Below are 13304 nucleotides of genomic sequence, written 5' to 3' on the forward strand. Positions count from 1 at the left end.
TTAATTGGCTATTCAACAAACAAGGTGGCCTATAGAGTTCTCATCAGACTCACGACACTAATACTTGAAAGTTTTGATGTCAAATTCGACGACTATTACGTCCGCAACACTGCTCCTTCAAGTCAAACAAAAGCAATCCTAGAAAGTGATATCTGAGCCTCTTCGGGTCCTCTCAACATAGTAGAAGTTCAATATGATGACTTATTTGACCTCGTAGAGACTGATTTACTGTTTAAAATTCATGTGTCTCCAGAAGCTCAACAACAACATGCAAAAGTTTATGGGCCCTCAATGTCCGAAGATTTGTCGCACGGAACTTCCACCTCGCCGATTAAGGGCTAAAACACAACGTCATGTCATACAACAACTATCGAGGTTCCAGTGCTTGAATATGCAGTTTCAGTTTCCACCCGTAAAGTCTCAACTCCATCAAATGCTTTTTCAGACTCCGATGTAGAGGAAAATATCGACACAACTGATCCAAGGGTTATCATACATTCTTTAATCCAGGGGGAACCATTCTTGATTCAAGAGGAACTCCCATCTGCAATCCATAGGGAACCTCTTTTGGTTCTTAATCCTTTAGTCCATGTCCAAGACACTTCTACAGGCTGCTCACAAGTCAAGGGGGAACTGCCTTCTTCAATCGTAGAATCCTCTGACTTTGTTAATATTCCTTCCACTGCAGCTGTTGATCATCAATTACCTCACCAACATGTCTGGAAAAAAGAGCACCCTCCAAGTGAAATCATTGGATACCCATCCACAGGTGTAAAGACTTGATCTTCTCATGATCTTACGGACCATTGAACGATGTAGCCTTTATGTCCGCAGTCGAGCCCCGAACCATCAAGGAAGCTCTTCTAGAGCCTGACTGGATAACCGCCATGCAAGAAGAATTAGCAGAGTTTGAAAGAAACAAAGTGTGGGAACTCGTTCTAAAGCCAAAAGGTTACACTATTGTTGGAACAATATGGGTGTACAAAAACAAACTCAATGAATCTGGTGCGGTTGTGCGAAACAAGGCAAGATTAGTTGCTAAGGGGTATAGTTAACTAGAAGGTGTTGACTTTGATGAAAGTATTGCCCCCATACCCAGGATGGAATCCATATGCATCTTCTTAGCATATGCGGCACGCAAAAATATCAAAGTAAGTCAAATGGATGTAAAAAGTGCCTTCCTGAATGGTGAACTGAAAGAAGAAGTGTACTTACAACAACCTCCAAGCTTCGAAATTCAAGATTTCCCATATTATTGTAACAAGCTCGAGAAAGCTGTCAATGGTCTTAAGCAAGCACCGAGGGCATGGTACGAGACCCTCTCCGAGTTTCTTGTCACATCTAGATACAAAAGAGGTATGAATGACCCCACATTATTCAGAAAGGCAAATGGTAATCACATTATGCTTGTTTAATTCTATATGGATGATATCATATTTGAGTCAACAGATCAGGGTGTGGTGGATAAATTTGCAATGCTCATGACCAACAAGTTCGAAATGAGCATTAATAGAGCAATTAATTTCTTTATAGGACTCCAAGTGAAACAACTCCCTCAAGGGATGTTCATTCATCAAGAAAAATATACCTCTAAACTACTAAAGAAATACCGAATGGATATTTGTTCCTCAGCCAAAGTTCTCATGGCCTTCGGATATAAGATTTATGTTGATCCGTCCGGGGAATCAGTGGACCACAAAACTTATAGAGGAATGATTGGTTCTTTGATGTACTGCACGTAGACCAGATATTGTCTTCGCAACAGGCTTATGCGCAAGATACCAAGCCGATCCTAAAGTATCACACTTGACCACAGTCAAGCATATCCTCAGATACTTGAAAGGAGGCAAATCTCTAGGCCTCTGGTATCCTGCAGGGAACGACTTTAGCCTTCAAGCCTTCATCGATGCGGATCATGCCGTATGCAGATTGGATAGAAAAAGTATTTCCAGTGGATGTGAATTTCTTGGAGGAAGACTGGTTAGCTGGTCATCAAGGAAACAAAATTGCGTCTCTTTGTCAACTGCAGAAGCCGAGTATGTGGCTGCTGCCAGCTGCGGTTCTCAAGTCCTATGGATGAAAACCCAACTGATAGACTATGGATACATGATGTTGTGGATACCAGTTTATTGTGACTCAGAGAGTGCTATAGCGATTTCTCACAATCCTATTTATCATTCAAAGACGAAGCACATCGAACTTCAGTACCATTTCCTCAAGAACCACATTCTCAAAGGTAACACTGAACTAATCTTTGTTCCATCTCATGATGAAATTGGTGATGTGTTCACAAAGGAACTCGATGCAATAAAACTGAATAATTTTCTACAAATGTTAGGGATGATGAACCCAGACCCCCAGTTCTTTTTGAACTGATAGCTACCGCAGTCGCAGTCTCAAGAATATGCTTCTTTTCTTCTCAAACAAAATTCTTGAAGCATTCTCTTCTCCGCGGTTCTAGAAATATATAACAATCATACGTTGTTTTGGTGTATCTGATATACCGCAATTACATATGATCCATATATTCTTCGGTTCCCTACTTCCTTTATTTCTAACCATTTAATCAAGTGTTCTTAGGTGAAGCTACCGCAGTCATCCATGTCAACTGCAGTCTCATCTCACCATCTTCCACTGCAATGAAGACTCTATCTACAATGGCGATCTACCCGCAGTCGTATTACATAATAACTACATAAATTCTCGGAACCTTGTGTGGTATTTAATGCTCTACATTAAATAAGAAAAACATTCTCAAAATATATTTGTTTTGTAGCATACAACGTTTCAGTTTCCTTCAAAATCACCTTTTTCATGTCAGACCTATTATAGATTAAATGACAAATAATTTGTTTTACCCATAAAAGATTTCTTAGAGATCTTTTAAGAAATATTTTAAGAAATCTTTTACCTTTTCCTATCACATCACCTTACCCCAAGTTGTCTAATTTGTTTCTACTTACCCATCACCTAACGGATTTTCAACTCCCCCTCCACATGATCTTCAAACGTCGGCTGACATTCATTTAATGCCCCTTTTAAAAAAACATACTAATAAATCTTTTCTTTTAATGAATGGTTGATAATGGCTTAAAACCAAGGGTTTTACCTATTAATAGTTGTTAATAAATTAAAACGTATAATTGTTTCAGATCCGGAACTATAAAACCCTCTTTTTCCCTCCCAAGAAAGCTTTACGCTTTCTGAACCTTTTGACGATCTTCATCTTCTTCATCCTCTTGCAATCCAAGTTTCCTGAAAGTTCTTAAAACTTTTCAAAATGGTGAAGTCTAGAATCTCGAAAAAGCAATCCAAGGCTACTGCGTCGGCTCAACCAACTAGTTCCGACTCCACAAAGAAAAACCCTTCTTTGACAATAGCCTCGAGCAATTTTAGGGATGTGTTTGAAGATCATCCATCCTACAACGAATCAATTCGAATGATGATCAAGTTCTTATCTTCTCACCCGCTGTTTGGAGCCTTTGATTCTTTTACAGATGTTGTTCCCTTTTCAACTCTTTACAAGTGTGCATTCTCTGCCTTTCAACCAATCAACAATCTGCAAGAAGTCCATCTGAACCTGATAGATGATTCTTTGGTCATCTTTACTAAAGAAAAGTTTATGAATGCAATCAAACTTCGTGTTCATCCCTCCACAAGAATCTACTCTCCAAGCACGAATGACATCATCTCTACACTTTATCAGATGGGATATCAGAAGAAACTCAAAGGCATTGGGGAATTCAAGAAAAACCAACTACCTGCGGTATGGCAATTTGTCTGTCATTTCATCATCTATAGTCCCTCTGGCAGAACCGGAGGCACAAACAATATGGGTCTCAAGCTGTTAGAACTTGTATGGAGCATCTTCACCAAAAACGATGTGAACTACGGTCAGATCTTATGGGATGATTTTCTTAATACACTCCCAAGGAGAATCCAAGAGAAGCCTCTACTGAACTTACCTTCGCACGGTTCTGGTCTTTGTACATCTCAGACCTTCACAAGGATGAAAAACTCATCATGGGCAATGACGTCAATCCCTTCATCACCCGCGATCTCAAAGGTACACACTCTCAAAAGACCAATCTATTTTTGGACCACTAAGACAATTACCTGTACACATCTTGATATTTTTTGGACTTGAAACCCAAGAATTCATAGATCACATAGAGGCTACGGAAGGTATTAACTCATACCATTCTACCCCGCCTCACCCCAGTCAGTCTATACTAGCCTCTACCGAACCCCATGGTCCAACAAGTATCGCAGCCCTTACTACATCAGTTCCAATATCCAAGAGACAGTCAAGTCAACCTCTTGCTCGAAGGCTCAATAAACTGGTGTCATCAAAGAAGGCTCTCTGCAGTAAAATCAAGAAAGGTGAAACGTACAAGAAATGTAAATCCATGACCGTTGTGTCCTTGGATGAAGGTCCCGTTTCTCAACCGAAAATCCCTCCTATCAATGTGGTAGAAGAGTCTGATAATGACTCTGGACCAACTCTTGTTCACAAAAGACAGAATTCCATCCCAAGTCCTTGCCATATGCATGACCGTACAGATACCACAGTCAATCAAAAGACTCTAGTAGTCCTTGGGGTCCCCGTAGACCTACTCGCTACAACCCTTTCTGACTGCTCAGATACAAAAAGTGTTTCTGTTTCATCTGATAGTGGAGACACAACCTCCATTGAATTCCAAGAGGATCTAATTGGTTCCTCACACCCTAAGGTCTCCAGGTCTTCCCATCTTCATATCTTTGATCCTGAGGAGTTGTACTTCTTCCTTCTTGCTATAACTCAAACACTTGATACACCTACCCAGCTGTAGGGCACTTCTTCAAACTTCACTACGGGTCAAGAAGACCAAGGAAGCCTAGGAAATCATACTCTGCCTACAGTACAGGCATGTTGTTTAGGCGTGGTGAGCACAAATGTGCAAGGATCCACGAACTCGGGGGACATCCCGGTGCGAACTCATGGATTTGATGGCTATGTTTCAAATGACTCCTGGACTCAGTAACAACGAAAAACTGATTCCAAAATTAGGAAGTACGAAGCCTTCCCCAAGGCCTTTCAAGCTTGCAAAGATTAGCAGAGAAAGCAACAACATCAAAAGGAGCAAGAGACTCATTCAGTTGCCTAATATTGGGCAGACTCTATCAACAATGTAAAGGTTGTTTATGATATTCTATAAATTCAAGAATGTATGTCTCGCATGGAAGTAAGATTGCGAAAGGCTCAAAATCTTCACAATGTTGGTTCATCCAAACGTCTCCCCACTACAGCCGCACAAGGTTCCAATGAAGACGACACTGCAATTGCAATCAGTTCAGGACCAACGCTCGGACTTGATGGTAATTAAATTGATGAAGTCGATCAACCTACGCACTCTGATGATTTGGTAATGATCTTTGATGAAGATGAAGAGTCCATTGGTTCTCAACACTCCACCTCCAAGAGAAAGAAGAAAAAGAAGAAAAAGATGCTTACGGTATCCCGCAAAGAATTTCTCTCTCTCCAGTCAAAAGTTGACAACATTTTGGCTGCAGTCTTCCAAACCGCAAGACTCATATATTGGTGGTTCGCAGTCCCTAGCAGAAGGAATTGAGCGACTAGAGACTACAGAAAGACCGGTTGCTGAAAGACTCTCTTTAAAGGTTGAAAATAGCATCCGAGCCCCTGACAACAACATAACTGCTGATCATAAACAATTTCTCTCTACCGCAGAAAATCTCATCAAGGAAGTCACTGTTCTCAAAGATGAACTCAAATCTACCTTGGAAAAACAAGCTATCTCCTCCAAGAATCTTGTACAGTAAACGCACAATGCGTATGAATCAGCTCTCTCGGTGTTCCAAACCACAATCAACGGCCTGATACGTTCTCTCACGGCTAACTCCAGTGTTGATGAAATCCTGCTATTGACCAAGGAAATCTACAACTTGCTGTTTAATACTGAAGTTCTTTCCAACACTCAACTCTTAGATCTAATCAAGTCTCACTTTACCACCGCATTCTCCATGATTTATGGCCTTCATTAATGGTTTGAGGAGCAATGGGACGTTGCTACTTCAAAAGGGGGAAGTGAAGACTCAAATCCTCAACACCATCAATCTACTGAAGCAATTCCCATTCCAAACTTCGATCCTTCTCACTTTGGTACATCACCACCAAGGATCGAAACTCAACAACACCTGTCTCACCAAAATCAAACTCTAGCTGCGGATGTACACAAGCTTCCCTCTCCAGTTCAAACTCATCATACTTCTCCACTTTTAACTTCAGATCAAGTGAAGACTCCCACTACGGTTCCATCTCACCGTTCTTCACCGCAACATTCTCCGTCTATGCATGAAGATCAACAACATTCACTGAATTAAGAGCACTCTCCAATTCAAAAGACTCCTGAATCCCAACCTCGTCAAGAAACTCCCATCACTTCAAAAATTTGGATCCAACCATGTCATTTGAACACTCAAATGACTCCCTTGCAACCCAGAAAAGAAAGAAACACTGGAAAGCAGTAAAAAATTTTGAACTGATCTAGAGAGATCATGGATTCGACACTACTATGGATGAAACCCACATTCACTCCTGGGTTAATCCTTCAAGAGGACTGTTGGATGATGATTATAAGCCTATATTGACCTATACAGAACCTTCTTCTGATGGTTATTGGGATATCCCCATCTCCCCAAATTCCAAGTGTTTCTCTGTGTTTGAACCCGTCGACCTCATCCTCCGTGATGATCAAAGGATACCTCTTGAATTCGAGCGACTAAAAAAATTTCATGCCAAGCATGGATCTAAATTTGAGAATATTTGGTTTAGTGATAAACCCTCCGCAGTGAAGAGTTACAACATCAGGAAGTTTATGAAAACAGACTTCATCGAGTTCACGCTGACCAAAAGGGGTGTCGACTACATCTGAACCCAAGCAGACTTCCCATGTATGAACCCCCGAGAAGTGTTTCTAATTGCCAGGGTGTATGAGAAAGCGTGTGAGTACCTAAAATGCATAGTTTGCAACTTTTCCAAGATCGATGCTGATATACATCCAACCCTTGCTCAAAATTTCAATCTTCCACCCCTCGAACGAGCTCCTTTCTTCACCGAAGGTTACCAAGAAATCTCTTTGGGAGCAACAAACTTTCCTGAGCTCAGTGTCATCTTCAAAAGAGTCAATAGCAACGTCAAATACTTCATCTCCATCATAGCCATGCACCTCCTAACCCGCAGGCAACTGGAAGTCACCTTGACTTCGGTTCAGAGGACGAAGCACACGACTGATGAAGTCAAATTTGGAAGCACATGGAGGATCACCTGGCTAAGTGAAGTGAGAAAATTTTGGTGGTTGCTGATCAAGTTCCTGAAACTCAAAAAATGAAGAAGTTAAGTGGTCAGTTAGGGGGGAATTTTTGAAACATGAAAGTAACCATCTTTAACTTATGAATTTGAAGTCTCCTAAGCAACCACAATGATCTCCCAACCGCAATCAGCCTCTATCGTCCGCAGTTTCATCAGCAACAAAGACTTAGTGTTTTAACCTTTTACCTTTACTTTGTATTGTCTAGTGTACCTTGCATGGACACTTCTATCAATATTATAGTCTTTTTTTATTTCTCATGTAATTTCTCGGAACTCTATCAATAGAGTATTCTGCTTCTGAATGAATCACTCCTTCACATCTATTACTCTTATCTCTATTCTCTATCTGAATTACTCTCTACTCTTACATTTAAAGATCTTTGTGAACTCACACTCATATATTTAGATCAAACAATCAAATCTCTCCTTCAGATCAAGTCCTCATGACTACATTCACTTCAAGTTGATCACATATACTAACTTGGTTTGAATGAAAACCCTGTTAAGAATCAGCTTAGTGTTTACTTGATATATAACTTGTTGTCATTTATATTTCCTTACTTTTTCGTAATTACATTTCCGAATCTAACCATCTAACTATCTAATCATATAACTTGTTGTCATTTATATTATTGTTCTCAAAAGTTTTTCTCTCAATTTTTTTCTATCAAACTCCATCACTTATTTCTAGATCAAGGTTTCCATTAACACCATCGACAATTGGTATTTGCACGAGATTTCTTTTCTATCACAAAATCTCTCAATATACTATGGATGATCTTCCTCTTCAATTGCAAAAAACCCAACCCCAAATAAGTTTTTAAAGTTTCAAAACTTTGAACCCTACTAGTTTATGAATCGAAGTAGTTGAAGATTTCCAGGTTTTTGTTGAACACACCCGATTTGTTGTTTTTATACGACAATAGATGGGTTCTTTTTGGAACCCATCTGACTTGTTTCATAGAAGTAGGTTTCAGATCTTCTATTTCTTCTCAACTTCATGAATAAAGTTTTTCCTTCAGATATGACAAGTAACAGCTGCAAGATCGAGATTGATCATATTGAAGATAAACAAGTTCAGGTCTAACTGTTTTTAGTTACATGCTTTAGACTTGCTCACCTTTTTGTTCTCTTTGTCTCCATTTTTTGGTCTTTCCCATTTGTAATATGTTTCTCCTTTTTTTTCTTGTCTTTGAATCATGAAATGAACTAACCCTAAACATGGGATTTATCATAGTTTACGAGAAGAAGAGAAACAATTGCGGTTTTAGGATTTGTGTTCCCTACATAGGTGGAAGAAAATGACACATTTTTTAAAATATAAGATAGCCTTGATGAAGTAAGTATTCTTGTTAACAATAGTTACAAGTATTAGTTCAAAAAATGTGCTTTGCAAATCATTAGCCGGTCTCTAACAATGATGATATAATGTGAAAGTTTAATGATAGTCAAAAGTTAAATATGTTGTCTACGCATGAGATTATTGGATGATGCTATCAAATGGAGGGAATGATATTTTTAACATGAAAAAATCGACTTCATTCCCTTGAAGTGTAACGTCCCAAAAATTACATACAGATTTTTCAATTTTAAAATATAGTAACCAGTTAAAACCTTTGTTTCAAAAACATCAGGTAACATTCATTTGATTAAAGCCATACAATATCAGTGTTGATTTACAAAAACATCAGGTAACATTCATTTGATGCGTGTGTACATTCCCGCCGATCTCTTCTTGCGATCTACCTACAAAAGCGTTAATCCACAACTGTAAGCATAAAACTTAGTGATTTCCCCAATATAACACATATTTCATAATACATAAAATGCATCCACACAAGAGTTTGTCTCTCACACTGAACACTCCAAACTCATTCAAATAATCATACCTAACAAACATACATGATGTAATGGGTTTGCTCCAACCCCGGGTGAATGCAATGGGCTAATTTATAGTCTTACGTCATGCCATGGGCAACCCCCATGGTCATTCCTTGCAATTTCATACGCTACCCCCATGGTCTTACGAGCAAGGGCCATGGACTACCCCCATGCTCTTCCCGTGCAATGCCATGGGCTTCCCCCAGGGTCTTACGAACAAGTACCATGGGCTACCTCCGTGGTCTTTCCCTGAAATACCATGGGTTACGCCCATTTTCTAATAAATTGGTACCATGGGCTACCCCCATGGTGTTTCCCAGTAATTAACGAAGCCATATGTAATCAGGGATCAGATAGACAGTCGAACAGATGATCCACCCGAGAGCGAACAATCAGACAAGAACATGACAATCAGGCATTAGACCAAGCGTTCTCACGCTATCAAACTTCGGCTACATAGAACACAAGTTATCACTACGACGTTGCAATATATAAAATGAATCTAGACTAAAAGTAATCAATTACATAAAATAAAAAAGATGAAAACTAGCTACCTTTATATTACATACTTTATGAATAAAAGAATATTATAAACCATTTTAATAAATCATACAACAACAACAACAACAACAACAACAACAACAACAACAGAAATACATATAAACATAAAACAACCTTTCTTTTTCTAAGACAACTTTATAAGACAAAAACTGCATGTAAGTTTTTGTCACATAAAGTAACAATTTAAAATTTTCTGAAAGAAAATATGTATGAACATATTTTTTACACAAAAACAAGTTATCCATATTGTCAAAAAACTAAGATTTCCAAAAATCAAAAAATCTAACCGAAGTTGCAAGGCCACTCATGATACCAATTGTTGGGTTTATTTTAAAAATAGCTTCAAAAAACAAGAAAATTAGGCAAACGGAAGACTAGATTTTTCAAAATAACATAAGATAATTTATACCCACCAAGAATCATCTTGCAAGTTACAGAAATATTAAAACACCAACTAAAGAAAATATGAAGAAATAACAACCTTTGTAGTTCTTTGGGTCCTCTTCAGAAGCTTAGAAGTTGATGAACAATGTAGAACTTTAGAGACACCATCAATGGCTCAACTTGACGTAGAATGCTAGTTCTTTTGTATAAAAAAACTCTTAGGCTTTAAGTCCATATCAAATATGACATAAAGAGAGAAAAATAATCAAGTGTTCTTCAAGAGATTATCAAAATTGAGAAAGAGTCCATGCACACATGCATGTTACGGTTTTGAACATTAAGGAGGGAAGGAAGTGTCCAAGCCTCATAAAGTGTAAATATTTAAACAAAAGGGTCTTAAACCTTTAAGAAAACTCATGCACATATATTCTATTGTTCCATGCTTGAAGACATGTATTACTTTTCTTTAAACAAACCAAAATCCCATCACTCTCTTTCCCTCTCCAACTTTCGACTTTTATATATATAAAAAGAAAAGTATTTTTAGATTTTATAAAACCCAAGTTTATATAATATAAACTTTGACATTTAGGTAAAAGACAAAAGTCTTTCTAGTCCAAAATGTTTTACATACTTATTAATTCATACCATATGAAATATAATGTTAGTTGCCGTTGAAAATTAATATTTCCATGAAATGAACAATTTCCAATAAATTATAAGAGTTTATTAAATATTTATTAAAACCAATTTTTAATAAATAATCAATTGTATCAATTTGTTGTTAGTATGACCCATTAGTATCATACGTTAATTAGCAATATCACTTTATTATGATTCTTGAGCATGCAAGATCTTTCCAGCTCCTGCTTGTGCAAGACTCATATTAGACTGATGTAGATAGTGGTCAACGTTTAGCAACATTTCACTACCCCAAACAACATACGACTTTATGACATTCTATCAATTCCTAATTCCTTAAAAACTCAAAGCTACAATTGGTGTATAAGGTAAGTTTATCAGTTATCTCTTTGCTACATACATTATATTGAACATGAGATATGAATCGCAATCAATCTCATTTGGTGTTCAACTTTTGGTAAGATGCCTTAGATGTCTAAATCTCAACACATAAGAGGAACAAATCTCATCTTGACTACATAAGCGTCTTGCGTAGTTGTAATAGCCCAAAATCCAAATAAATTTTTTTTCATTTTCAAAAAGCAAATTACATCCATAAATTGTTTCCAAAATCGATTACACCTTAAACATGCTCTATTATCAGAGTAACAATATCAGTAAGTGTGGAAAAATAATGGAGAGTAAATGCTACGCCTTCAAGTCGGGCCCTTCCCCTTAGTACCGGAAGTACCTGAAATCACAATTTAAAATAACACATAACATACAATCACAAATTACCACACAACATAAATATGATTTCCACGGGCTACTCCCATGGTATATCCCTTGGAATGTCATGGGTACCCCCGTGGTCTGACATCTAAGTGTCATGGGCTACCTCCATCGTCTTCCATGTCATGGGCTGCCCCATGGTCTTTCATGCAAGTGCCACGGGCTACCCTCAGGGTCTTCAGACAAGTAAACACATAGACAACTATCATTTCTACATGTCAAGTAAGGCGTCAGCATTGGTGCCTTCGACTCATTGATATAGTGAGAGACTTACCTCAAACTGCTGAATCACACTAAAAGATCTTTGGTTGTTGGCCCGACAAATCCCCGAGCTATCAATACCAAATAACATCCCATAAATATTTGTATTTGAAATCAAAAACCAACGGTCTATAAATAGGGTAAAAATACCATTTTACCCCTTACCTAATTTGGTCCAGGACTAAGGCCCAAACGTATAATCTAAAGGCCCAATCATGACCTAATTTTGCAAATTGGGTCCAAACCCTTACATGAGCCTTACCCCAAGGCCTAAAAACATTCCTAGTCCAAAAGACTTGCATTTAGAAGGCTCAATAAAGCCCTAAGCATCTAATCCCAAAAGAATGGCCTGAACCAAAGCCAAAATGTCTAAAGCCAGCTGACTGAGTATGAGACACGTACTCAGCTGTATGCTAAACATAGACGCTTTAGGGTTCTACGCAGCACGTACTAACTTGTACGCCTAACGTACTTCCCTATTCAGCCATCTTCCATTTTTAAGCCTTAATCCATTAAGAAATTGCTCCAAAACGTAGATCTAACTTGCTTAGGCTGGATTATCACGTAAAGTTGCTAACTTTACATTCTTGCATGCCTAAATGAAGCTCTTAAACTCAAAAGGACTTAATAGATGACTTATTGCATGCATGATCCCAAAAACCCCCCATAACGTTTGCACCTTTATGCTTAAGAAACTCCTAATCAGCTCAGATCTAAAAGAATAAGCCCTTCAAACGTCCTAACTCATCAAACCAACCCAAAAAGGGACCAAAAGCATAAAAACTAAGATATGAAGATATCTAAGCATAGAGAAGGCAAGGTTTGGACTTGATACCTCTAGAAGCTTGCAAAATGAGTGATGATTTTGGATCTCTAAAATTCCCACCAAGCAAATCACCTTCACCTTTCTTCATATCATTCAAGATGAGAACAATAAGCACTAATTTCTTTTCCAAAGATCAATGACACAACAAAGGAGGTTCATGGTCGATTTTAGGGTTTAGAAGATATGGGGGCTGGTAAAGAGGCCAGTCCTAGGGACTTAAGCTCTTTATATAGGGTAAAACACCCTAAAATTAGGGTTTCTTAATCTGTGAGTACGGTAAGCGTAACGCTCGTACGCCCAACTTATGAGGCCTCGCATCTACAACCAGCATCAACTTACTACGTTAAGCGTACTATGTGGTACGCCCTGCATACTAGCTTCTCAGCTAGTACGCTAAGCGTACCATGTGGTACACCCCACGTATTAGTCCAAGGGCCATTATTGCAACAAACTAAACATGAAAGGCACATAAGGAACATACTGACATCCAAATGTTACAGTAGTTTACATCATACCTGAAAAGTGGCTTTTAAGGACTAGTATTTGACCTTATCAATGTACAACACTCCCTACACTTAGGTTACACTATGTATCTCAGGTGTTAAG

The sequence above is a fragment of the Lactuca serriola genome, chromosome 4, assembly GCF_051521515.1.
Source record: "Lactuca serriola cultivar US96UC23 chromosome 4, Lser_US96UC23_V15, whole genome shotgun sequence".
Taxonomy (NCBI): Eukaryota; Viridiplantae; Streptophyta; class Magnoliopsida; order Asterales; family Asteraceae; genus Lactuca; species Lactuca serriola.